At 45.1% G+C, this 24,430-nt stretch overlaps 1 long non-coding RNA gene across 2 annotated transcripts in view; it reads left to right on the top strand.

Moving 5' to 3' along the window:
- LOC140713306 (uncharacterized) overlaps nt 1-24,430 on the top strand; it is a 41,669-nt gene that overhangs the window by 16,522 nt on the left and 717 nt on the right. Inside the window, exons 3-4 of one of the 2 annotated variants that reach the window (XR_012095243.1) lie at nt 20,497-20,569; nt 22,062-23,545. This is a non-coding gene — a long non-coding RNA (uncharacterized lncRNA). Of the gene's footprint in view, nt 1-20,496; nt 20,577-22,061; nt 23,546-24,430 lie in introns of those variants that run through there. The other variant, XR_012095244.1, reaches the window with a different exon arrangement.

The following is a 24,430-nucleotide window of genomic DNA, read 5'->3' on the forward strand; positions in this document are numbered from 1 at the left end:
AATATATCACAGCCCAGAAGGATATATGCCAAAGTGTTAACAGCAATTTTCACAGAATTGGGGGGTATAGTGATTTTTATTTCCTTGTTTGTATATCTGCATTTTCCAAAATTTCCATAATGAACATGTATTACTTTTGTAGGGCCAAGCACAGTGGCTTATGCCTATAATCCCAGCACTTTGGGAAGCCAAGGTAGGCAGATCACAAGGTCAGGAGATCAAGACCATCCTGGTCAACCTGGTGAAACCCCATCTCTACTAAAAATATAAAAATGAGCTGGGTGTGGTGGTTCGTGCCTGTAGTCTTAGCTACTCAGGAGGCTGAGGCAGGAGAATCACTTGAACCTGGGAGGCGGTTGCAGTGAGCTGAGATCACGCCATTGCACTCCAGCCTGGCGACAGAGCGAGACTCTGTCTCAAAAATAAATAAATAAATAAAAAAGTATTACTTTTGTAATAACAAAAGGAAACGACAAATTATTTTAAAATTGTTTGTGTTTGTGTGTGTGTGTGTTTTTAAACAGGGTCTCACTGTGTCACCCAGACTGGAGTGCAGTCATATGATCATAGCTCACTTACTGTAACCTCAAACCCCTGGGCTCAAGAGATCCTCCTGTGTAGCTGAGGCTAAAGGCACACGCCACCATGCCTGGATAATTTTTCAATTTTTTTGTAGAGACGGGGGGGTCTCACTTTGTTGCCCAGGCCAGTCTTGAACTCCTGGCCTCCAGTGATCCTCCTGTTTCAGTCTCTCAAAGCCCTGGGATTACAGGCATGAGCCACTGCTCCCAGCCTTAAAATTGTTTCAAATGAACAATAATAGCTAACATTTATTAAGCACTTGCCACATGAAAAAAGTTAACAGCTTCATGTGTACTATCTCTAATCCTTTGTAAGCTCTCTGTCGTAGGTACTATTGGTGTCATTACCATTTTACAGACAAGGAAACTGAGACCCAGGGCAGTCAGGTAACTCACTCAAGGTAATGCAATTTAGAAAACAACGGAGTTGAGCTTCATGCTCCTGAACCTGTACTGCAACCTTTCCATGACCAGCCTGTAGATGGAAGGCGGGTAGATAGGTAAATTTCTCTCTTTTTAAAAAATCAACTTTTAGGCCAGGCGCGGAGGCTTACACCTGTAATCCCAGCACTTTGGGAGGCCAAGGTGGGTGGATCACCTGAGGTCAGGAGTTCAAGACCAGCCTGGCCAACATAGTGAAACCTCGTCTCTACTAAAAATACAAAAATCAGCTGGGCATGGTGGTAGGCGCCTGTAATCCCAGCTACCCGGGAGGCTGAGGCAGGAGAATCGCTTGAACCCGGGAGGCGGAGGTTGCTGTGAGTAGAGATCGTGCCATTGCACTCCAGCCTGGGGGACAAGAGTGAGTCTCAAAAAAAAAGAAAATTAGCCAGGCATCCTGGTGCATGCCTGTAACCCCAGATATTCAGGAGGAGAATCACTTGAACCAGGGAGGGGGAGGTGGCAGTGAGCTGAGATCTCCCCACTGCACTCCAGCCTGGGCAATGGAGTGAGATTCCATCTCAAAAAAATAATAATAAAATAATAAACTTTTAAAACTTTGAAGTAATTTCAATCTCAGTTTATTAGTCCATTCTCATGCTTCTAATGAAGACATACCTGAGAGTAGGAAATTTATATAGGAAAGAGGTTTAATTGACTCACAGTTCAGCATGGCTGGGGAGGCCTCAGGAAACATAATCATGGCGGAAGGGGAAGCAAACACGTCCTTCTTCACATGGCGGCAGCAAGGAGAAGTGCCAACCAAAAGGGGGAAAAGCCCCTTGTAAAACCATCAGATCTTGTGAGAACTCACTCACTATCATGAGAACAGCATGAGGGTAACCGCCCCCATGATTAAATTGCCTCCCATGGGGTCTCTCCCATGATATGTGGGGATTATGGGAACTACAATTCAAGATGAGATTTGGGTGGGGACAAACCATATCACTCAGGACAGATACAAGAATACTACAATTAATTTCTGAATATCCTTCCCCCAGTTTCAATAGTCATTAACATTTTGCCACATTTGCTTTATCAACCACTTTCTTTTTTTGTCTGTCTACATAAATACATATTATTATAACAGCTTTGTTGAGATACAAGTCATATACCATATATGCAACCATTACCACACAGCCAATTTTAGAATATTTTCATCACCTAAAAAAGAAACTCTGGGCCAGGCGTGGTGGTGGCTTATACCTGTAATCATCCCAGCACTTTGGGAGGTCAAAGTGGGGGGAATTGTTTGAGCCCAGGAGTTCGAGACCAGCCTGGGCAACAAGGCAAGACCCTATCTTTATAAATATCTTTATAAAAAATAAATTAGCCAGGTGTGGTGGCATGTGCCTTTGGTCCCATCTCCTGGGGAGGCTGAGACAGGAGGATCCCAGGAGGTTGAGGCTGCAGTGAGCTATGATTGCACCACCGCATTCCAGCCTGACAGAGTGAGACCCTATCCCAAAAACAGAAAAATCAAAAAACAAAACCCTGTACCTGTTTTAGCTATCACCTCCCTAAACCCAATTCACCTCAGCCCTAAGCAACCACTAACCTACTCTCCAACTTTATAGAGACTATAATATGTAGTCTCTATACAGGCAGAATAGACTACAATGTCTATTCTGGACATTGCATATAAACAGAGTCATATAATCTGTAGTCTTTAGTGACTCACTTTTTTCACTTAGCATCATGTTTTCAAGATTCGTCCATTGTAGCACGTATCAGCCCTCCATTCGTTTTTATGGCTTTATTACAGTCCAATATATGGAAGTATCACATTGTGGCTATCCATTAATCACTTGATGGACATTGGATTGTTTCTGTATTTTGCCTATTATGAATAATGCTGCTATGAACATTCCCGTACAAGTTTTTGTGTGGACATATGTTTAATTTCTCTGGGACATATACCTAGGAGTGGAATTTCTGGGCCATACAATAACCATATGCTTAATTGCTTGGGGAATAATAATGTACTTATATTTCATTTCTGAACCATTTTGAGGTGAAGTTGCAGACATGTCCCTTTATCCCTAAATACTTCAGAGAAGCCAAACCAAGGACATTCTTTTTCATAACCACGTTTCAGTGATCCAATTCAGGAAATTTAACATTGATACAATATTACTGTTATATAATCCACATGCAAATTTTGCCAATTATGTCCTTAACAGCAATTTTCCCCCCACCAAGATGCAAGCTGGGATCACGCACTGCATCTAGTTGTTCTGTCACTTTCCTTTGCTTCGGTCTGGTGCAGTTCCTCAGCCCTTCATCTTTCTGTAGTTTTGTGAAGTGTCCCTCAGTTTAGGTTTATCTGATGTTTGGATGGATGAGTTTCAAGGCTTGTCCATGTGGTGGGCACTGAGGCCCAGGCAGAGGAGGAGACTTGGCTCGGCAGGAGCCCTGACCCCTTCCAACCCCACCGCGAATGCACTGCGCTCTGCAGCGAAGGTGCGGGCCGCTGACCCGGACCCAGGGCGGGGCCCGGCCGTTGAAAGTGCCCCACCCGGACACCTGGAGGGTTTACTGGGAAGTGCCAAGAGAAAGAAAGGGGTTGTGCGTGGGCTTCGTCCACGCCCTTTCCCAGGAACAGCTCAGGGGCATGGAGGGCGCTGGAGTGTGTCCCCAGGCCGGGCCGTGGGCAGGCACTTCCCATCGCGGCACCGAGGGCTCCCGGACCTCACCGACCCGAGCCGCCCGGGAAAGGCTGCAGCGCGCGTCGCCGGGATATCCGGGAAGGGCGGGCGCGGGGGAGACCAGCAGGCCGGTGCTGGGAAGGCGCTGCCCCTTCTGGGAAGGACCTTGATGCAAGGGCCCACCCCCCGTGCCCGCGCCCTGCACCCCCGCTTCCGGCAGCCCCGGCGGGGCTCTCGGGAAGGCGCGGAGAGGGGGTGGCTGATTCTAATCCGAGGCCCAAGATGGAGATTGGGCGCCGGGAGGCGGCTGGCTTCACTGGGCCCTGGCCCTGAGCCGGTTTGCTGGGCTGTGACTCCCAAAGGCTCCACCAATTTTTGCAGGAGGACTTTTCTGGGTGCTCCCTCAACATTATTGAGAAGAGCCCCAGAGAATCTCCCATCTTACCGCACAGCTGCCAAGTTCCACCTGAGGCATCGGTGGTTGGGCTGTTCGTTGTTCGTTCATTCATTCATTTTGTGGCTGCAGGTATCTGCCTGCCCCTCACCTTTCCCCATCCCTGTCGGGGAAGAGGCTCGGTAGGGCTTCCAGGTAACAGTCCTGTACCTACCCCGCTTCTGCTGAGAATACCTGTCCTCATAATGCCAGCCGACCTGCCCTCCCTCAGCCCCAGGGCCTTGAATTCTGGCCACTCCAGGGCTGAGCTGGCCTCTGCCCACTTTACGATGAGGGTGAGAGACACCAGAGGGAAAGGCAAGGCCTTAGGGAGCTAGCCAGGAAGAGGTAGAATAGGGAGAGGAAGAAGGGACCAGGCAGGGACCAGGCCAGGAGCGTTGCAGGAACGTCGTAGTGATCCGAGTCTGCACCCTGACAATCTGCAGACATGCTTTGTTCTGTCCTCACAGGCTTTTGAAAATTGGAAAAGTTCACATAAAAATCCAGATATCTGATTTTTCTTGACAAATAAAAAGATCTGCCAACACCGAGCTTGCATTCCTGTGGCAGCCAGGGCTGAATCAGGAACCTTCCCTGGAGCTGGCAGTGGCCACACCTACCCCTTCTTATTGTTTGAACTTTCTACACTAGCTCCATTACTTGCCTCTTCCCCAAGGGCACGTGTGAGCTCACTCAATCCCCACCACACCCTGTGAGGCGGGAACTGATTCCATTTTGTACAGGAAGAAAGCAAGGTGAGAGGTCAGCCGCCCAAGCTCATAGCCAGGGAGAGGTAGGGCTGGGATTCTCCCCCAGGTTATCTGCTCCCTAGTTGATGCTCTCTTCACTCTGCTGTGCTGTTTCCTTGTAGGAGATGTGGTGTCTTCAGCAGCAGCTGGGTGGACGGCAGATGTAGACAGCAAATGGAAAGCCCTTGGCCATGGTAGTCTGGGGCCTTCTAGGCCACCACAGAGTGCTGAGCTGGGCTACACAGCTCTTGGCTGGGGCTCTGGAGTGGCGCCACCGAAGTGAGGAGCAGGGTGGGTTGGTCATGGTCCCACGGTAAACTCAGGCAAGCGAAAGGACATGGGCATCTCTGTGTGGGGGTGTTGGCCTCTAGTCAGTTAGGTGGTGCTCTTTCTTCTTTGCTTCTCTCTCTTTGCTGGAAGTGGGCTCCCTCTGCCAGTGTTTTGCTCCATGTGGCTTTCTTGCCCCACATGGGGGCAATTGATGGAGAATAGTACCAAGACTTTCTTAGTGCATAAATCACAGTACATTACAGTCAACCTTCCTTGAGCAAAGCTCTTTCTGCTCGGTTGTGCCTTCTCCCCCTGGAAAGGTTGGCTAACCCTTTTCCTGATCAGGCTTGTCCAATATTTCTAGCAGTTTCTAGAAATGAAAATCAAAGGGCAGTACCTTACGGTCACAGGGGGTTGGAGGAAGGAGGAAGCTAAGGTAACTGCCTTCTAAGAATAGTTTAGCTGTATATGGTACTCTACAGTTTATAAAACTCTTTCACACTCTTGTGTATTCCTTTGGTTCACACAACTTTAGAGCTGTACAGAGGAGCAATTTGCAAACTTACCTTGAGCAAATTCCCTTCCTCTTTTTCTGTTTTGATTTCCTCATTGATGAAAAAACAAGGTAATACTCTCTTTTTAAGGTATTTTCAGGCAAAGCTACTCTGCTTTCTAACTCCTGGGAGTGCTATTCACATTGAATGCCACGCGATGGGTCCTCTTGGGATTGTGCAATGTGCAGAACTCCTCATATACATGTTGTGAGGATGAAATGACATCATTTATGTACAGCACAAGGCCTGGGAGATAGTAGGTGATTAATAAATGCTTATCCAGTGAGTGAACTGTTCACTTAGTCATGATGAATTCTGAAGGAAGCTTGTAGGAAGAAGGAAGTTGTACCGGCCCCCTGTGGCTGGTGTTGCCTTTCCTGCCTATTTTTTTGTATCTCTTGCCAAGTTGCCCTTTGTCCTAGGCCTCTGGGCTCCCAGCCGGCTGGAGGCATAGAGTTATCTGTGGGGCCTGGAGTACTGGGCCTGGGCTGTGTAATGACCAGCCTTCCGCTTGCTTCAAGTTTCCGCTGGGGGGCTGGAAGCCACAGCATCCAGATGGCTAATTGCTTTGTGCCTGTTTCTGCAAATCACAGTGATTCACTGTCCCTGCTGAAAACACGCTCTCTTTTCAAAGATTTAATGGTTTCCAAAATTAATTTAGCCTCATCTGTTATCCCCCTGCCCTTCTGCACTGTCCTTTCTCTCCCCAGCACCCTCTTTTTTTTTTCCCTCCCTGCTCCCCATCCCATGATAGAGCATTCTGCGCCAAAAGCCAGCTTTCACTCTGCAGGGCACCATGGAGAGGAATGGAAAGCACAGACCCCTTAGCAGGGTCACCTGAACAAAAGCTGAGTGTGGCGTATCAGGTGGAAGCCCAGGAGGGAGGAGCCAGTGGCACAGTTATCTCCCACCGCCCCACATGCTCTGGCCGCCAGCTCTGGTCTGACCGACGCCTCGAATGAAGAACTCCAAGCAGCCCCCCATTCATACTGTTTTCCTTAGCGAACTCCCAGGGATCACCTGCTTTTTATGTGTAAGGAACATGGTCAGTTTTATTTGCTTTTGACAGCTCATTATGGGTCCATGAGGTCAGAGTCCTGGCTGAAAGGCCAGAAGTTTAGGGAGCCTATCTCCATCTGATACTCACTTGCTTCTTGACCATCTTTGGGCTTCTGTTCTTTCCCAGTAACATAAAGCTTGTAACATTCTGACCTCTGGCACCTATGCATTATTTAACTGACATTTATTGGGGCTCTCTCCATGCCAGGCATGTGGTAGGCCCTAGGGAGGCAGCGGTAAAAAACTGCTGCAATCCTGGCCTTTCAGGAACTCAGTCTAGAGGGAGAAAGAAAAGGCCCGAGGCCAGCAGGCCTCTCTCTGATCTGCTTCATCTATTTCAAGGCTGTGTTGTTAACTATATTGAATTATTATTGTATCTTCTTAATGAATTGTTGATTTTATCAGTATGGAATGCCCATCCCTCTTTGACCCTTGTAAAGCTTTTTACCTCAAATTCTATTTTATTCTGCCCATCACTAGGGGACTAGTTGAATCAATTATGGTATATCCTCACAATAGAGTACTATGTAGTTGTGAAAAATAATGAGGGCCATCTTTATGTGCTATTATGGGGTGATTTCCAGGATATATTGTGAAGACGGAAAAGTAGGAAGGAGAAAATACGTATCGTTTGCTACAGTTTAAGGAAGAGAAGTATTCATCCGTGTGTGCATGTATTTGCTTATATATTAAAATGCAGAAAAATATGGCTGGGTGCGGTGGCTCACTGCATCCGAGCACTTTGGGAGGCCAAAGCAGGCGGATCACGAGGTCAGGAGATTGAGACCATCCTGGTTAATACAGTGAAACCCTGTCTCTACTAAAAATACAAAAAAAATTAGCCAGTCGTGGTGGTGAGCGCCTGTAGTCCCAGCTACTTGGAGACTGAGGCAGGAGAATGGCATGAACCTGGGAGGTGGAGCTTGCAGTGAGCCAAGATTGTGCCACTGCACTCCAGCTTGGGCAACAGAGTGAGACTCCGTCTCAAAAAATGAAAAAAAAAAAAAAAAAAAAAAAAAAAGGCAGAAAAATAGGTCATTACATCAAAAGTAAATTAATAAAATGGGGTAGAAAGGGAGAGATGTTTGTCAAAGGGTGCAAACTTTCAGTTTTAAGATGAAATAGTTCTAGAGAGCTAATGTACAACATGGTGACTATAGTTAATATCATTGCATTATAAAATAAAGTAAAAATAAACAAATAAAAATATTCCCTTTGGGAGAGGGAGAGACTGGGCAGACAGGTCAGGAATAGAAGCAAGGCTTCTCTGAATAGACAACTTGCTAGATTTGATTTTGGAATGTAAATATTATACATAGTTATAAAACAAAATTAAAATGGAGAAAGCACTTCTTAAAAAAAGACAAATGATAACAACTATGTATCAGTTTGGTGGCAAAGCTCACAGAAGTATTTCAAGAGACTCTAAAATATAGCATTTAACAGTATGACTACTGAGAGATATACTCTATGTAGGCAACAATAGCAGAACACTCTGCGAAAATAAACTCCCTCTGGTAATCATATTGTTAGTAATATAATTGATACTGTTATTCTGAAACTATTATATATTATACATAGGTAGGATGAAGCAAATAAGCAACTATGTTGACATTAGGATCCAAGATTTTCAGTATAATAGAACAGAGACACAAACATAAAAATCAAATACATTAAACAAAAATTCTAAATTTGAATAGAAACAATTTTTTTTTTTTTTTTTTTTTTGAGACAGAGTCTTGCTCTGTCGCCCAGGCTGGAGTCCTGTGGCATGATCTTGGCTCACTGCAACCTCTGCCTCCTGGGTTCAAGTGATACTCCTGCCTCAGCCTCCCAAGTAGCTGGGACTACAGGCTTCCACCACTATGCCTGGTTGATTTTTGTATTTTTAGTGGAGATGGGGTTTCACCATATTGGCCAGGCTGGTCTTGAACTCCTGACCTAGGGATCCACCTGCCTCGGCCTCCCAAAGTGCTGGTATTACAGGCGTGAGCCACTGCGCCCAGCCTGAATAGGAACTATTGTTAAGTATGGGCTTATGATTAATTTAAAATAATCTACTTCCTAGCAGAGTCAACTGAGAAGGCCTAGAAACAATAATCAATCCAATAATAATGAGCACCTCTGGACCCCAGATTGTGATTTCTAACTACCATGTTCCATTAAAAGGACCAAGTCTCTTTGGGAAAAATTTTCCATGTGTCTTGTACATTATCCTAACCTGTGTGTTAGAGGATACAAATTTCTCAAACCAGATAGAAGGAAGTTGCCAGAGATTATGAGAGTCTTGTCAAAAGAAGAGCAACATTGACTTGAAGAGGCACCCACTGGCCAAAACTGGGATAATTAAGCACGAATAGAATAATAATTGATTGCAGCATTATTCACAGTAGCCAAGATATGCAGTGAATGCGAATGTCCATCTACCCCTCACTCCCTCCCTGCAGTCTCCCTCCCAAGAGATTATTACTTCAAATCTTCTAGCTGCTTTTCCCCCTGATAATTTATTTGTTGTTGTTGTTTTTCTTTATTTTTTGAGACAGGGTCTCGCTCTGTCACCAGGGCTGGAGTGCAATGACATGATCTCGGCTCACTGCAGCGTCCGCCTTCCAGGCTCAACTCAAGCAGTCCTCTCACCTCAGCCTCTTCATTAGATGGGACCACAACCACATGCCACCATTCCTGACTTTTTTTTTTTTGAGAGATGGGGTTTAGCTGTGTTGCCAAGGCTGGTCTCAAACTCCTGGCTCAAGCAATCCACCCAACTGGGCCTTCCAAAGTGCTGGGATTACAGGCAAGAGCCACCATTCCCAGCCTCTCCTTATTTTTAAGTGATATGCTTATACTATTATTTCTTGATACTGTAGGGACACAGCTCTGCCATGGCACCTGGTGACCTTGCATATATCCAAATAGGACACCAAGGCAAAGGCTTGAACCACAATGAATATGAGTCTTGGCAGAATGCCTGCGGTCCTCTCAGAACACAAGACAGTACGGGAGACTTGTAAAGAGCTGCTAAGAAACCATTTTCCATCCACCTCTTAGCTCCCCTGGGAGGCTGTCATAAGACAGTTATTTATTGCCTTCTGGGTTCTGAGGAGGTATGTGGCTTTCTGCCTTGTCCCCTCCCCACTTTAGGTCATCTGTTCTTTTTCTTTCTTGGCTTTGAACATTTTTAATTTATTCTTTTTAAAAACAATTTTTAATTGATGCGTAATAGATATACATAGTTTTGGGGTACATGTGATAATATACTCATAGTTTGTAAATATCAGATGAGTGTACTTGGAGCATCAATCAGCTTACGTGTTTATCAGTTCTTCATTTTAGAAACATTTGAATTATTCTCTCCTGGCTATTTTGTTTATTTGTTTGTTTTTGAGACAGAGTCTCACTTTGTCTCCCAGGCTGGAGTGCAGTGGGGCGATCTCAGCTCACTGCAACCTCCACATCCCGGGTTTGAGCAATTCTCGTGCTTAGTAGCTGGGACTACAGATGTATACCACCATGCTCAGCGAATTTTTTGTGTTTTTTTTTTTTGTTTGTTTGTTTTTTTGAGACGGAGTCTCACTCTGTCGCCCAGGCTGGAGTGCAGTGGTGTGATGTCAGCTCACTGCAAGCTCTGCCTCCCGGGTTCATGCCATTCTCCTGCCTTAGCCTCCTGAGTAGCTGGGACTACAGGTGCCCGCCACTGCGCCCAGCTAATTCTTTTTGTATTTTTTAGTAGAGACGGGGTTTCACTGTGTTAGCCAGGATGGTCTCCACCTGCCTTGACCTCCCAAAGTGCTGGGATTACAGGCGTGAGCCACTGCGCCCAGTCATTGTTTGTGTTGTTTGGTAGAGATGGGGTTTCACCTTGTTGACTAGTAGGCTGGTCTCGAACTCCTGACCTCAGGTGATCCACCCATCTCCCAAGTGCGGGGATGACAGGCGTGAGCCACTAGCTATTTTGAGGTGTACAACAGATTATCATCAACTATAGTTACCCTTCTGATCTAACACTAGGTCTTATTTCTTCTACCAAACTGTGTACTTATGCCCGTTAATAGCTTCTCTTAATCCTCCCTCCCCACCCCATTTATTTTTTATGTTCTCTAGTTTCACAATAATGTTTTTATATTTCCTCATTTCTGGAAAATTTTCAACCATGATCTCTTTGAGAAAATGACTTTTTGGGCCGGGGCGGTAGCTCAAGCCTATAATCCCAGCACTTTGGGAGGCCAAGGCAGGTGGATCACCTGAGGTCAGGAGTTCAAGACCAGCCCGGCCAACATGGTGAAACCTCATCTCTACTAAAAATACAGAAATTAGCCGGGCACGGTGGCAAATGCCTGTAGTCCCAGCTACTCAGGAGGTTGAGGCAGGAGAATCACTTGAACCTGGGAGGTGGAGCTTACAGTGAGCCAAGGTGGCGCTACTGCCCTCCAGCCTGGGTGAGAGAGTAAGACCCTGTCTCAAAACAAACAAAAAAAAAAAACAACAAAAAATCGCCGGGTGTGGTGGCTCATGCCTGTAATGCCAGCACTTTGGGAGGCCGAAGTGGGTGGATCACGAGGTCAGGAGTTCAAGACCAGCCTGGCCAAGATGGTGAAACCCTGTATCTACTAAAAATAAAAAAAATTAGTCAGGTGTGGTGGCTGGCGCCTGTAACCCCAGCTATTTGGGAGGCTGAGGCAGGAGAATTGCTTGAACCCGGGAGGTGGAGGTTGCCATGAGCTGAAATTGCACCATTGCACTCCAGCCTGGGCAATGGAGTGAGATTCCATCGCAAAAAAAAAAAAAAGAAAAGAAAAGAAAAGAAAATGACTTTTTGGCTGGACGCGGTGGCTCATGCCTGCCCGAAGCGGGCGGATCATGAGGTCAAGAGATTGAGACCATCCTGGCCAACATGGTAAAACCCTGTCTCTACTAAAAATACAAAAATTGGCCGGGCGCGGTGGCTCAAGCCTGTAATCCCAGCACTTTGGGAGGCCGAGACGGGCGGATCACGAGGTCAGGAGATCGAGACCATCCTGGCTAACACGGTGAAACCCTGTCTCTACTAAAAAATACAAAAAACTAGCCGGGCGAGGTGGCGGGCGCCTGTAGTCCCAGCTAGTCAGGAGGCTGAGGCAGGAGAATGGTGTGAACCTGGGAGGCGGAGCTTGCAGCGAGCTGAGATCCGGCCACTGCACTCCAGCCTGGATGAGAGTGAGACTCCGTCTCAAAAAAAAACAAAAAACAAAAAACAAAAAACAAAAATTAGCTGGGTGTGGTGGCATGTGCCTGTAATCCCAGCTACTCGGGAGGCTGAGGCAGGAGAATCGCTTGAACCCGGGAGGTGGAGGTTGCAGTGAGTCGAGATCATGCCACTGCACTCCAGCCTGGTGACAGAGCAAGACTCTGTCTCAAAAAAAAAAAAAAAAAAAAAGACTTTTTGTCATCCAGTCCACTGTCTCCCAGAATTCTTATTATAGGAATCTTGACACATTTAAAAAATCTTGTCTCTTTTATCTTTCTGGCTATGATCTAGAAGACTTCCTCCCTTTGATTTTTCAGATCACTAAAGATAAAAGAAAAAAAGGAAAAAACCCAAAAAGAATCCAATCACTAAAGCCCCCATACCTCAGAATAGAGCTGAAGAATGTAACTACTTAGCCGCAGTCTAAGATTGATTCCTCAGCAATAGCTATCCAACAACTCACGTTTTGGTCATTGGCCCCTTTTGTGTCATCCTTTTTGATGTGTGAGAAAAGGATCACAGGGGACTAGCACGTTTGGCTTCTTTTTATTTTTTCTGTCTCTATATAAGTAATAAACTGTCTAAATCCAAAGTGGTTCATTGTATCTTTGCTGATTGAATCAGTCAGGTCTTGGCCTTGCCTTGTCTTGTAGGCACAAGCTTGACAGACATCATCTATTGATTTCTTGTATGATAATTAAGGTTTTAGTTTTCTTGCATTTTCCCTCCGTCATATAAATGTAGTATGATTTTAAAAAAATTAAATCAGTAGTCAATGTTTATATTATTATGGCTCTGCTGAACATGGTATTGCATAATGACATTCCCTCCAGCTTTGTGTTTTTCCTGCAGTTAAGAGTTGCCATAGTTTTTCTTTTGCTTAGTTTTAAAAAATACCTATTGCTAATATTTTCCAAATATTCTATGTATATCTGTTAAACATCTAGCAATGCTTTTTTCCCCAAATGTCCAAGTGTATGAAATAATTGGTCACTATCCCTTCCTCTACTGCCAGAGATCTCCCTTCTTTGCCCTGTCATCTTGCTACAATTTGGATGTATTACTCTCTACACCTGGGGCTCAGGTGTCATCTTAGGACTTCTTATCATCAGTCTTCTCCTTTGCATTGCTTCTCTGTTTTCCGAAATCCCTTTGTTCCTTGTTCTTGGCTTAGTCTTTCATTTCACTGAATCATATCCTTCACTATCTTCCTAAGAAAAGGTGTGTAGGAGGTAAAAATTTTGAGTTCTTACATATCTGGAAATGTCTTTATTCCACAGTTATCCTTTATTTGGCTAAGTATAGAACGCCAGGATAAAAATAATTTTCACTCAGAACTTTGGGTGCCCAACACTACTCTCCTCCTGCACTGCTGTTGTACTCCTTCATATGTGACATGATTTTCTCGCTAGAGGTTATTAGCTTATTCCCATTTTCCTGGAATTCTGAAATTTAAAATTATTGCCTTGGAATTTTCCCCCATTCTAATGGACACATTTAGTGGACACTTTCAATTTGGAGATTTATGTCCTTCACTTCTGGGAAAATTATCTATCTATCTATCTATCTATCTATCTATCTATCTATCTATTTATCTATCTATCTATCTATCATCTATCCATCTATCAATCAATCATCTATTCATTCTATCCTTTGTTTTCTCTGTTTCAAAGCTGAATAAAACTTTTGAAACTTTTTGAATATTCTTTTAACACTGTTTTCTTCTCCTAGCTTTCATTTGTTTTATTCTACTTTCTGGGAGGTTTCTTCAACTTTATTTTCCTACTCTTTTAACCACTTTTTTTTCCTTCTTTTAGAGACAGAGTCTCACTCTGTCACGTAGGGTGGAGTGCAGTGGCATGCTCATAGCTCACTGTAGCCTCAAACTCCTGGGCTGAAGTGATCCTCCTGCCTTAGCCTGCCAAAGTGCTGGGATTACAGGTATGAGCCACTGCACCCAGCAGTGACCACATTTTTAATTTGTAAGAGCTCTTTATCATCCTCTGATCATTTCTACTTCACATCATCCTGCCCTTTTTCATGGGTATGTATCTTCTTTTAAATCTCTGAGACTATCAGTTAAAAATACACATAAAATTTTTTTTAAGTTTCTTTTTACATCACCTCTATTTCCTTTGAGTTCTTTTTTTTTTCTGTTTGTTTGTTTTGACCTCTCTCTCTCTCTCTCTCTCTCTCTCTCTCTCTCTTTCATGTGGGATACTTTTTGCAAATTTCTGGTGATCCTGGGCTATCCAGTCATATGTAATAGTGAGGCATCTCAACAATTGGCAACTCTGTTATATGGGCAAATATTTGACTGGCAGGTCTCAATCTCAGGCTATTTCATTGGGAGACCATAAAAGTATATCCTTAAGGTCAGCGAAGAGTAGGTTTGAGATGTTTGGGTCGGGGGGCATTTTGAGAGCATGGATTCTCCTTTGCCATGTTTAATTGTGATGTTTGACAGACATCCTTGTAGTCAAAGCCGACACTTTTAAAATAAATTATCCCCCAATGATGACTTGGGCCCTGTCACTCAATGGGAGATTCAGCAGAGCCTGTAGGATCTTATTTGGAATTGACATTCTCTATTGTAAATTCGTTCCTATTTATTTTTAAATTTTATTTGTGTTTCACTGGAAAAGAAAGATGATGCTGAGTTTCAAACTTAACAGTGCACAAGTTGCTTTGTTACAATAAAACCCAATGTGTACACATATACATAAAGTCCATCTTAAGGGGACTTTTCTCTGGGGCTAACAATTTTTTTCCAGTGAAGAATCCTCCAGTCTTCTAGCCAGAGAACATATACCCAATAGTCCTTTTCTGGGAATGGGGTAAGGGAAGGAGCCTGGCATTGGGGTCCACTATTAACATGTAGACTTAAACATAATCCTCCGGTCTCAGCCAGACACCTGCTGTACTGTTGCTGGGATCCCCAAACTTGGGGGTGCTGTGGTTCTATTTCTCTAGAGAAAAAACCCTCCAATCAAGTGCAGGGATGTAGTTGCCTGACTATTTGGGATTGGAAGGGGATCTGGAGTTGTAATTTCTTCATATGAGTCTTTCAACTGCTTCCCTAGGGTTTAGCCTATGCTTCAAACTCACTTCCTGCAGAACCTGCTGCCTCCAAGTTCCCAGCTCTCAGGGCTCTCTAGGAGGATCTGCTCAGTCCTCATCATCAGTGCCATCCTCGGGCCCTTTCAAGTCAGTTGCCCCATGGCAGTCACTTTTTATCATCTCCAAATTTGCTAAGTTCTTCTGTCCACTGAGGTCCTCACTCCCATTCTCAGAATTCTCATGGGTTTATGCTTTAAAAACTTTTGTGGGTCTTTGGAGAAAAAGGAGATTAAGATGTATAGTCAATTTGTTATCTCCAGTATCTCTGACATCACGTGTTGTGAGCCACCCACTTTTAAAACAGAATTTATTTTTTAATTTACATTTTTATTTTTAAATTGACAAATAATCGTATATACTTAAGGGGTACAATGTGATTTATATATATAGTTTACACATATGTTTATATATGTGTGTGTGTGTATATATATATCACATTGTACCCCTCAAGTACAATGTGTGTGTGCATGTGTGTGTGTGTATATATAGTACAATACATGTATATACAAGTACTGTACACATACCCACACGTTGTGGAATGATTATATCAAGCTGATTAACACATTCATCACCTCACAAACTTATTTTTTGTAGTGAGAACATTTACAATCAATTCTTTTAGCGATTCAAAATGTACACTACATGATTATTAACTATGGTCATCATGCTATTGAACAGACCTGGAAAACTTTTTCTCCTGTCTAACTTAAACTTCATACCCCTTTGTTTCTCCTTCTTCCTTGCCTTCCCAGCCTCTAGTAACCACCATTCTACTCTCTAAAGTAGGAATTTATTTTAAATGTTCCCTAAACATGTATTTCAAGCATCCAAGATTTCATAAAAATCTTTATGTCACCCTCTCCTTACAAGTCTTGATCTATTCCCGGCCTTCACTTTGCCAAACTAAAACCTCAGTTCTCATGTTGATGTCCTGGCCAGGCTCCGGGTTCTCTGGTTCTTTTTCTCTGGCCTCCCTTCAGTTGTCCTTCTGGAGGTCCACTGACAAGAGATGCAGGCATCCCAGGTATTCCCTGGGTGACAGAATCCTCTTCTACAAATATCTCTGCCCTAAGTGGTTGCCTAGGCAGGGTAAAAGACAGGGCTTGCCTTTGGTGGGAGAGTGTGTTCTCCACATTCTTCTTCACTGTGGACAAAGTTCTCAGAAGTCACTTTGGCTTCAAGGAAGTATCCCTTAAATGGTGTGTTCTCACATCACCACGCACCACATTGCCCAAGGGAACACTGCTATAATTAGCATGTGGACTCCTCACCAGTCCATCACATTCTAGTAAACCCAGATGTAAGGGAGACTTGGTGGAAAAGAGGAGAAAGCCAAAAAAACAGACAAAACAAGAAGGACGATGGGGAAAAGGATGGTGATAATATTCATAATAAGGTTTGTAATTAATTATTATAATAATTACTTGCATTTGCCAAGAATTTCCACATGCATGGTTTCATTCACTATGTGTAACAACACAAAAAAGTACACACTTAGTCCCTATAAACTACGTTATGGGTTCAATCTATGGGTTCAATTCTAGAACTTAATTATAATGATCATCTATGACTTTCTTTCGGAGAAATTTGCTCCAAGTTTCAAACAATGATTTATAAATGGAAACATACACCGTGTGGAAGTTCAGGGCTGCCTGAGTAGACGAAGGCACAGCTTGATTTCTCTGAAAAAGGAGGACTCATTCCCCAGGGGTTGATGGTGAGTCTCCTCTGAGTCAGCTGTGGTGCTGAGTGCCGAGGTGAAGGTAAAGATGAGTAGTGCAGGGATACTCCTGCCCACAACGAGTGGGTCTAAGAAGAGAGCACCTGATTCTGCCGAGGGATTGCAAAGGAAAGATTCAGTGAGGGATTGCAAAGGAAGGATTCGGTGAGGGATCGCAAAGGAAGGGTTCAGTGAGGGATCACAAAGGAAAGATTCAGTGAGGGATCGCAAAGGAAGGGTTCAGTGAGGGATTGCAAAGGAAGGGTTCAGTGAGGGATTGCAAAGGAACGGTTCATAGACCAGAACTTTGACGTGGGATCTGTCCAGCAGAAAAGGTAGCGTAGGGCATTTTTGCAGAGAATGTGATGAACAAACACATGAAGGCACAGTTAATAGTTTAATATGGACAGACCAAGGGTGGCATGCCTGTAGCAGACATGGGAATTGTTACCACCCAACAAAGAATCCTCCTTTTTTGAGTGTTAATTCACTGATTTTCCTCAGGGGAGCTATTTCTCCACACCCAACTTTCAGTCCATGTGATTGGATGGGACTGGGTATATCACTCAGGCCTGACAATTCATCAGAGAGATTCACTCAGAAATTGGCATGTGACCCATTCTGGGCCAATGAGAGTGGGTCCTGAGATTTTTGCTAGAACTCTTAGAAAAGAAGCATGTTCTTTCTCCGTCAGGATTGTAGAATAAGTGTAGGTGGATGTTCAGTATATTAGATTATTTGTATGTTTGCCTGTTTGTTTATATGCATTGAGTAAGATCAGAAAGAAGTATCTTAAAATATTGACATCAATGAATTTTTGGTGGTGGGATAATGATGACATCTATGGTTTTTGCACATTTACATATTATTTATATTTTCTACAAATTTATTATATTTATATTAAAATAGATTTTTTTCTTTCTTTTATTTTTCTGAGGCAGACTCTCATTCTGTCATCCAGGCTGGAGTACAGTGGTGCGATCTCAGCTCACTGCAGCCTCTGCCTCCCAGGTTCAAGCGATTCTCATGCCTCCGCCTCCAGAGTAGCTGGGATTACAGGTGTGCACCTCCACACTTGGCTAATTTTTTTTGTATTTTTAATAGAGATGGGGTTTTGTCATGTTGGCCAGGCTGGTCTCTAACTTCTCGCCTCAAGTGATCTGCCCACCTCAGCCTCCCAAAGTGCTGAATTTATAGGCATGAGCCACCGCACCCTGACAGAATTTTTTTTTTTTTTTTTTTTTTTTTGAGACAGAGTTTCACTCTGTCACCCAGGCTGGAGTGAAGTGGTGCGATCTCAGCTCACTGCAGCCTCTACCTCCTGGGTTCAAGTGAGTCTCTTGCCTCAGCCTCTCAAGTAGTGGGGATTACAGGCGGGTGCCACCATGCCTGGCTAAATTTTGCATTTTTAGTAGAGATAGGGTTTCACCACATTAGCTAGGCTGGTCTCGAACTCCTGGCCTCAAGTGATCCACCCACCCCGGCCTCCCAGAGTGCTGGGATTACAGGAGTGAGCCATTGCGCCAAGCCAAAATGGATTTTGATGTTATAAATTATTATTTTAAAAATATTTTAGGCTGGGCACTGTGGCTCATGCCTGTAATCCCAGCACTTTGGGAGGCCGAGGTGGGTGGATCACCTGAGGTCAGGAATTCAAGACCAGCCTGACCAACATAGTGAAACCCCATCTCTACTAAAAATACAAAATTAGCCAGGCATGGTGGTGCATGCCTGTAATCCCAGCTACTTGGAAGGCCGAGGAGGGTGGATCACTTGAACCCCGGAGGTGGAGGTTGCAGTGAACGAAGATGGCACCATTACACTCCAACCTGGGCAAAAAGAGCAAAACTCAGTCTCGAAAAAAAATTTTTTAAATAATACATTATATAATAATATAAATATGTATCATAATATGTGTTTATGTTAATATATTATTATATAAATAATAGATTCATGTAATTTTTACATTAATATAATGGGCTTTAAGCCCCAGCTGCCCATTTATTCCTTCCCTTGGTTCCAGTTTTAAACCCAACTCCTTAATCCGGTTTCCTATAACAACTTTTTCAAAAGAAAGCATTTTACCTTTTCAAAGTCAGGTATTTAGCAAAAAGAGACATTTCAAAGTAAAACATTTAGGAACTAAGAGGTTACATTGGCCCCCCATTAGACCTCAGGCCTCCTCACAGCACAGAGGGTGGAAAGATGGGTGGGGCTCTGTTCTCAGGAGGGGCTCTGACTCCAGGCCAGCTGTGGCAGGGGAACCAGGGGTGGCCGTGCCTGTTTGACCTGACTTTGTAGTCCTTTTAGGAAGAGCTCAGTGGGTTGAGCTACCACGGGCATGGATGCCCTTGGTAGCTCTGCCAGAGACAGGAATAGGACACAATCCCCACCCAGCCTCCTGTCACCTGCCTTCACAATCACAGTCTCTTCAGTCACCAAATGGGAAAAGCACAGCTCAGCCCTGCCTGGATTTCCTCTCCCCTTGTTTGCAAGGACTCTTGAGAATTCACACACATCCTGGGTGTGCTCCCTGCCAGTCACCAGCTCAATCCTGCTGGTGCCCACTGCAGAAACAGAGCCCTCTCTCTCTCTCTTTTTTTTTTTTTTTTTTTTTTTTGAGATGAAGTCTTACTCTGTCACCCAGGCTGGAGTGCAGTGGAGCCATTCTCAGCTCACTGCCACCTCTTCCTCCTGGGTTAAAGCGATTCTTCTGCCTCAGTCTCCCAAGTAGCTAGGATTACAAGCTCCTACCACCACACCCAGCTAATTTTTTGTATTTTTAGTACAGAGAGGGTTTCACTATATTGGCCAGGCTGGTCTTGAACTCCTGACCTCAAGCGATCGGCCCGCTTCGGCCTCCCAAAGTGTTGGGATTACAGGTGTGAGCCACCATGCCCAGCCCAGGCCCCTCTCTTAAATTCCCCAAGCACAGCTTTAACAAAACTCCCCATAACTCCTGCAGAGATGCCATTCTCTCTCAAAGAAAGCCACCTTTTACAGTGATTAAGAGGAGCCTGTGGCCTCACATTGTCCTGCATTGCACTGTCTCCTTTCCAGAAAAGGTTCACGTTTTATCCTTGCATAACCCAAAGACCTATTAAAATCTTTTCCTAAAAACAAAAGGGATTATTCCCACAAGAGCAAGTTGCTTCCACCTCCACCGGAGACAAAGAAATTGGAATCAAAACCCCAAGCCCATGTAGCTCAGAATAGCAGTTTGCTCTTTTTTTCTTGCCATTGCTTTTTTCAAAAATAGTGGAGGCCATTTTTTGCACACCACATTCTATGCCTGTTTGGAAACCAAAGGCTGTCTGAAAGAGGGTCAGGGACTGGGCTGGGAAAGGAAGGCTGCAGGAGAGACTCAGGAAGAGGGAGTGAGGTCAATGAACACAGCAACCGCCAGTTTTTCCAAGACTGAGACCTTTTATCTTGAAGTCAGATGTGGGGAGAGGGGGCCAGGCATCAGCTAGCTGTGGGATCACGGGCAAATCTTCGAGGTGCCTCTTCCAGCTTCAAATCTCTATGTACTTTGGAGAGGCAGGGGGTTTGCTCCCCAGGTGCAGGCTTCCACCTGCCTCTTCCTGGATTGCATCAGAGCTGCTCAGGACTCATTTCCCCACCCCCACAGGCGCCTACAGCTCTCTCCCCCTCCCATAACTTATTAGCTACAGATAACATCCCTTTGTTCTCCCAGTGACTCCACACCCACAGGAGAGGGGGATGAAGAAACCTGCCAGGAGCGTGCTTCCCGCCAGTATCTGATGAAGGTAAGAGGTAAGAGGTTGCCCGTTTACTGCTTGTGCCTTCCAGGGAAGCTTCTTCCCCAGCGCCACTACCCGTTTTGGGAGGCGTTTCCGGGCTAGGCTTCCTGGCAGGGGAGGCTGTCAGGCATTGGGGCCACTGAGGGTATGTGGTGAAGCCCTTGGCTTGGAAATCTTCGCCTTTGGGGACTCACTAAGAATTCCTTCCAAGGAATCCTCGTCGGGTGTCTTCCAATGGTTTCCCACCAGATCACAATCAGGCCCAAACTTCTTAGCCTTTTTTGCTAATCCTCTTCCCAGACCCACTGAGCTCCAGTTACGTAGAACCATGTGCGATTTCCTTGAATATGTTATGCATTTTCATGCTTTTGTGACTACTTTGCATATGCTGTTTCCTTTGCCTGGAGTGCCCCCTACCACTTCTCTTCTTAAAGAACTCCTATTCATCCTTCAAGACCCTACTCAAAAGTCAGGTTCTTTTTCAAAGCCTTGCTTGACTTCCCAGACAGGGTTGGATGCTCTGTGCTCTAGGCACAGGGTTCCTTCCCCGGCTCATTTTGGATTAGGGTAATTATTACAATTTGCATGTTTATCTTCCTTCTAGTTGTTCCTCCAGGGCAGGGACTGTCATTCACCTTTGCAAATGTGGTATACAGCACAGTGCCAGGCCCTGGTAATTCCTCAGCCAATATTTGTGGCAGGATAAACACAATTTCTTCTGGATTTGTTGTATTTTTGAGTAGCATTAAGAAAACGCTTTTGTCACTGTGGACATTCCCTAGCCTCCAGTGGCATCTCTCCAGACAGAGGTCACATATTTGTGAGTCTGTGTATTCACACAGCATCAGTATGTCACTTCTCAGGTATTTTACATCTGATTTATTTATTTTACACATTAACCCTATGGGTGGTTGTTATTGTTACCATCATAAAATAAAGAGATCGAGATGCCAAGAGATTAAGTACCATGTTCAAGGTATCAGCACTTGGATGGCAGAGCTGGGACCTGAAACCAGGTATTCTGGCTGCAAAATCTTTTATCTACATCTGAGAGTCTCAGTAAGTGGTCTTTGAATCAGTAGGTCAGCATCCCCTGAGGACTTGCTAGAAAATCCAAAACTCCAAGGGTGGGGCCCAGCAATCTGTTTTAACCAACCCTGCAGGTCATTCTGTCCTCAAGTTTGAGACAGAGCCCTTGTTTAAGGGCTCTGTGGCCTGTGCCACAGCTGCTCCAGTGGCTGTCCACAGCCATGGGAGGGCGCTCCAAGGCCAACTTTCACCGCTGGGAACCTGTCAGGCACGGCAGAAGGCAAGAAAATGCATGAACTGGGAATTAGGTGGCAGATTCTAGTCCTGCAAGTTCTGCAATTATTGGTTGGGTGATTTGGAGCACATTATTTAATGTTTATCCTCCCTGGGCCTCAGTTTTCTTATCTGCAAAATGAGGATGATGACTAAATGTTCTCATCTCTAATTTCCCTTTAAATTCTGTTATCAGCTCTCCTTTGGAATAATATGTTGTCTGTGCCAAGGATGGAATGAAGACAGAGTATGATGGCTCATTTTGACTTTTTCCTTACTTAGAAATGGAGAGCCCCAAAGTCCAAATCCTTGGACCAGCTATCCCCCACCTTCCTTCTCAGGGGCAGAAGGTGAGATGAGAGCAAGCAAACATCTGAGTTCACTCATGAAACTTTACTGGGCAAAGAATAGAAAATGTTGGTTTGGACCCTCCTCCCCTGTCTGGAGGCTCCCCCACATGAGCTCTCTCATTGACCCATCTCCTTCCCCTGCTTCCCTGCCATGACTCTACCAGCCCCTCTCGATCGCCTCCGTGAGCCTGAGCACTTTCCCTGTTCCCCCACCGGGGGTTGCCAATTCACAGCCTCTTGTTTATTCACTGTTCTTCTAAGGAAGGTGGGGCCAGTGTCAGGGTGACTTACTAGGTTTGACAGGAGCTTGGTGGCCTCACGGGGAGCCCCTCAGACACTGGTTTCACATGGCCCCTCCTAATGTCTTCACATGGACCTAAGGGCCCTCCCTGGAGCCCACCCCACAGTGGATGGGACTGTACCTACAAGGCACTGGTGGGGCCCAGCATTCAGCTGACAGCTGAAAAACCTCGGGTCTACATTGGGCTAAAAGGAAGGAAGAATGTTTCTTGCCCTTTCGAGATGTTTACAAAAATCCCAAAAAAGCTATTGTGTTGTCAAAGTAGAGCCCTGAATCAGAAAGGTGGTTAGAAGAATTGTTATCACCCAGGCGCTTGATATCAACATAAGAACATGGCTGATACTCAAGTCCAGAGGGACTAGGAGAACTGGGGAGTTTCAGAAATTGGTCAAAGAACATGTTGCCTTTGGCAAAACCACACATGTCAAACAACTGAGTGTCTGTTCAGTCTGTATTGCTCTCAGAGAGACTTTCATCACAAGGTTTTCAGAAACCAGGAAAAGCCTAAAAATGTAGGACATCAGGTGTCCCCAGCAACCCTGGGGTGGAAAACCAAAGAAGGTGGTTCTTAAACAAGGGTTCTGGGAAGACTGGAAGCCAATGTCGACTCCTCCTCAGTTGAAGGTCACTGAGGCTGCATTTCTTAGCTGCAAGTGACCCAGGGAAGCTGGCCACCCCTTAGATGATCAGTGGAACAACATGTTAATAAGAACATGTGTGCAGAGGCCGGGCGCGGTGGCGCACGGTTGTAATCCCAGCACTTTGGGAGGCCGAGGCGGGCGGATCACGAGGTCAGGAGATCGAGACCATCCTGGCTAACATGATGAAACCCCATCTCTACTAAAAAATACAAAAAATTAGCCGGGCGTGGTAGCGGGGGCCTGTAGTCTCAGCTACTCGGGAGGCTGAGGCAGGAGAATGGCGTGAATCCAGGAGGTGGAGGTTACAGTGAGCCAAGATCGCACCACTGCGCTCCAGCCTGGGTGACAGAGCAAGACTCCGTCTCAAAAAAAAAAAAAAAAAAAAGAATATGTGTGTAAAGTTGTGTGCAGTTACGGTTTCTATGCCTGTTAAATCAATACACATTGTCTCAGCCTAGTACCCTGGAGTCCCATGTCAACAGCTTCTGCTGATGGCTGCTTTCTTGACCCATTCTGAGCACTCCAAAGTGGGCCTGGGAACCTGCTGACCTACCTCAGCAGTCTTGGAACTTCCCAGGATCCCGGGGGGCTTGGAAGCCTGGGGACCACCCAGGTGTGGATTAGGATTCCTGGACTGCTCCAGAATGGGCCTCTCCCCCTCCCCACAGTCAGCACCTGTCCCGTCTTAGCCTGAAACTGGCCTGCTTTCCTCCAAGACTTGGATCGAAAAATTCTTCTGCATATGTTCAAAATGTATTTCAACTCCTTAGAGTCTCCTAAGCCTCCCACTGCCAAGCAAGCCCCTATGACTTCACAGACACTGAGCACTCATCTCTGGTGCTGTCTTCTACTCAAAGAGTGGCCACATCTGAACATGCTGGTCCTTTAGCTCTCTGTTGTGCAGGAGTGAGGAGACATGGGCTGTAGTCTCAGCATACTGATGCAATCTAGCTGTGGGCCCTTCCACAGGTCATTTTACTTCTCTGGGCCTCAGTTTTATCATCTGTAAAATGGGAATGTTGCTTTAGATGCCCTCTGAGATCTTCCAACTCTAAAATTCTGAGATTCTGGGGGTCACCTTGGCCAAAACAGGTTCAGAGGTGCTGCACATCACCCCACACATGGCCGTGAGGATATAGGATAGAGTCCATGTAGTATTAGGACAGTGGGGAAGACCCTGGGGCAGATGAGTACTTTTCCTTCATCGACTTGGATTTGAGGAGAGCCTGTTGGGTGGGTCCTGGCTAGAAAGAGTGAGACAGCCTCCCTCAGA

This window comes from Chlorocebus sabaeus, chromosome 14, assembly GCF_047675955.1.
Source record: "Chlorocebus sabaeus isolate Y175 chromosome 14, mChlSab1.0.hap1, whole genome shotgun sequence".
NCBI lineage: Eukaryota > Metazoa > Chordata > Mammalia > Primates > Cercopithecidae > Chlorocebus > Chlorocebus sabaeus.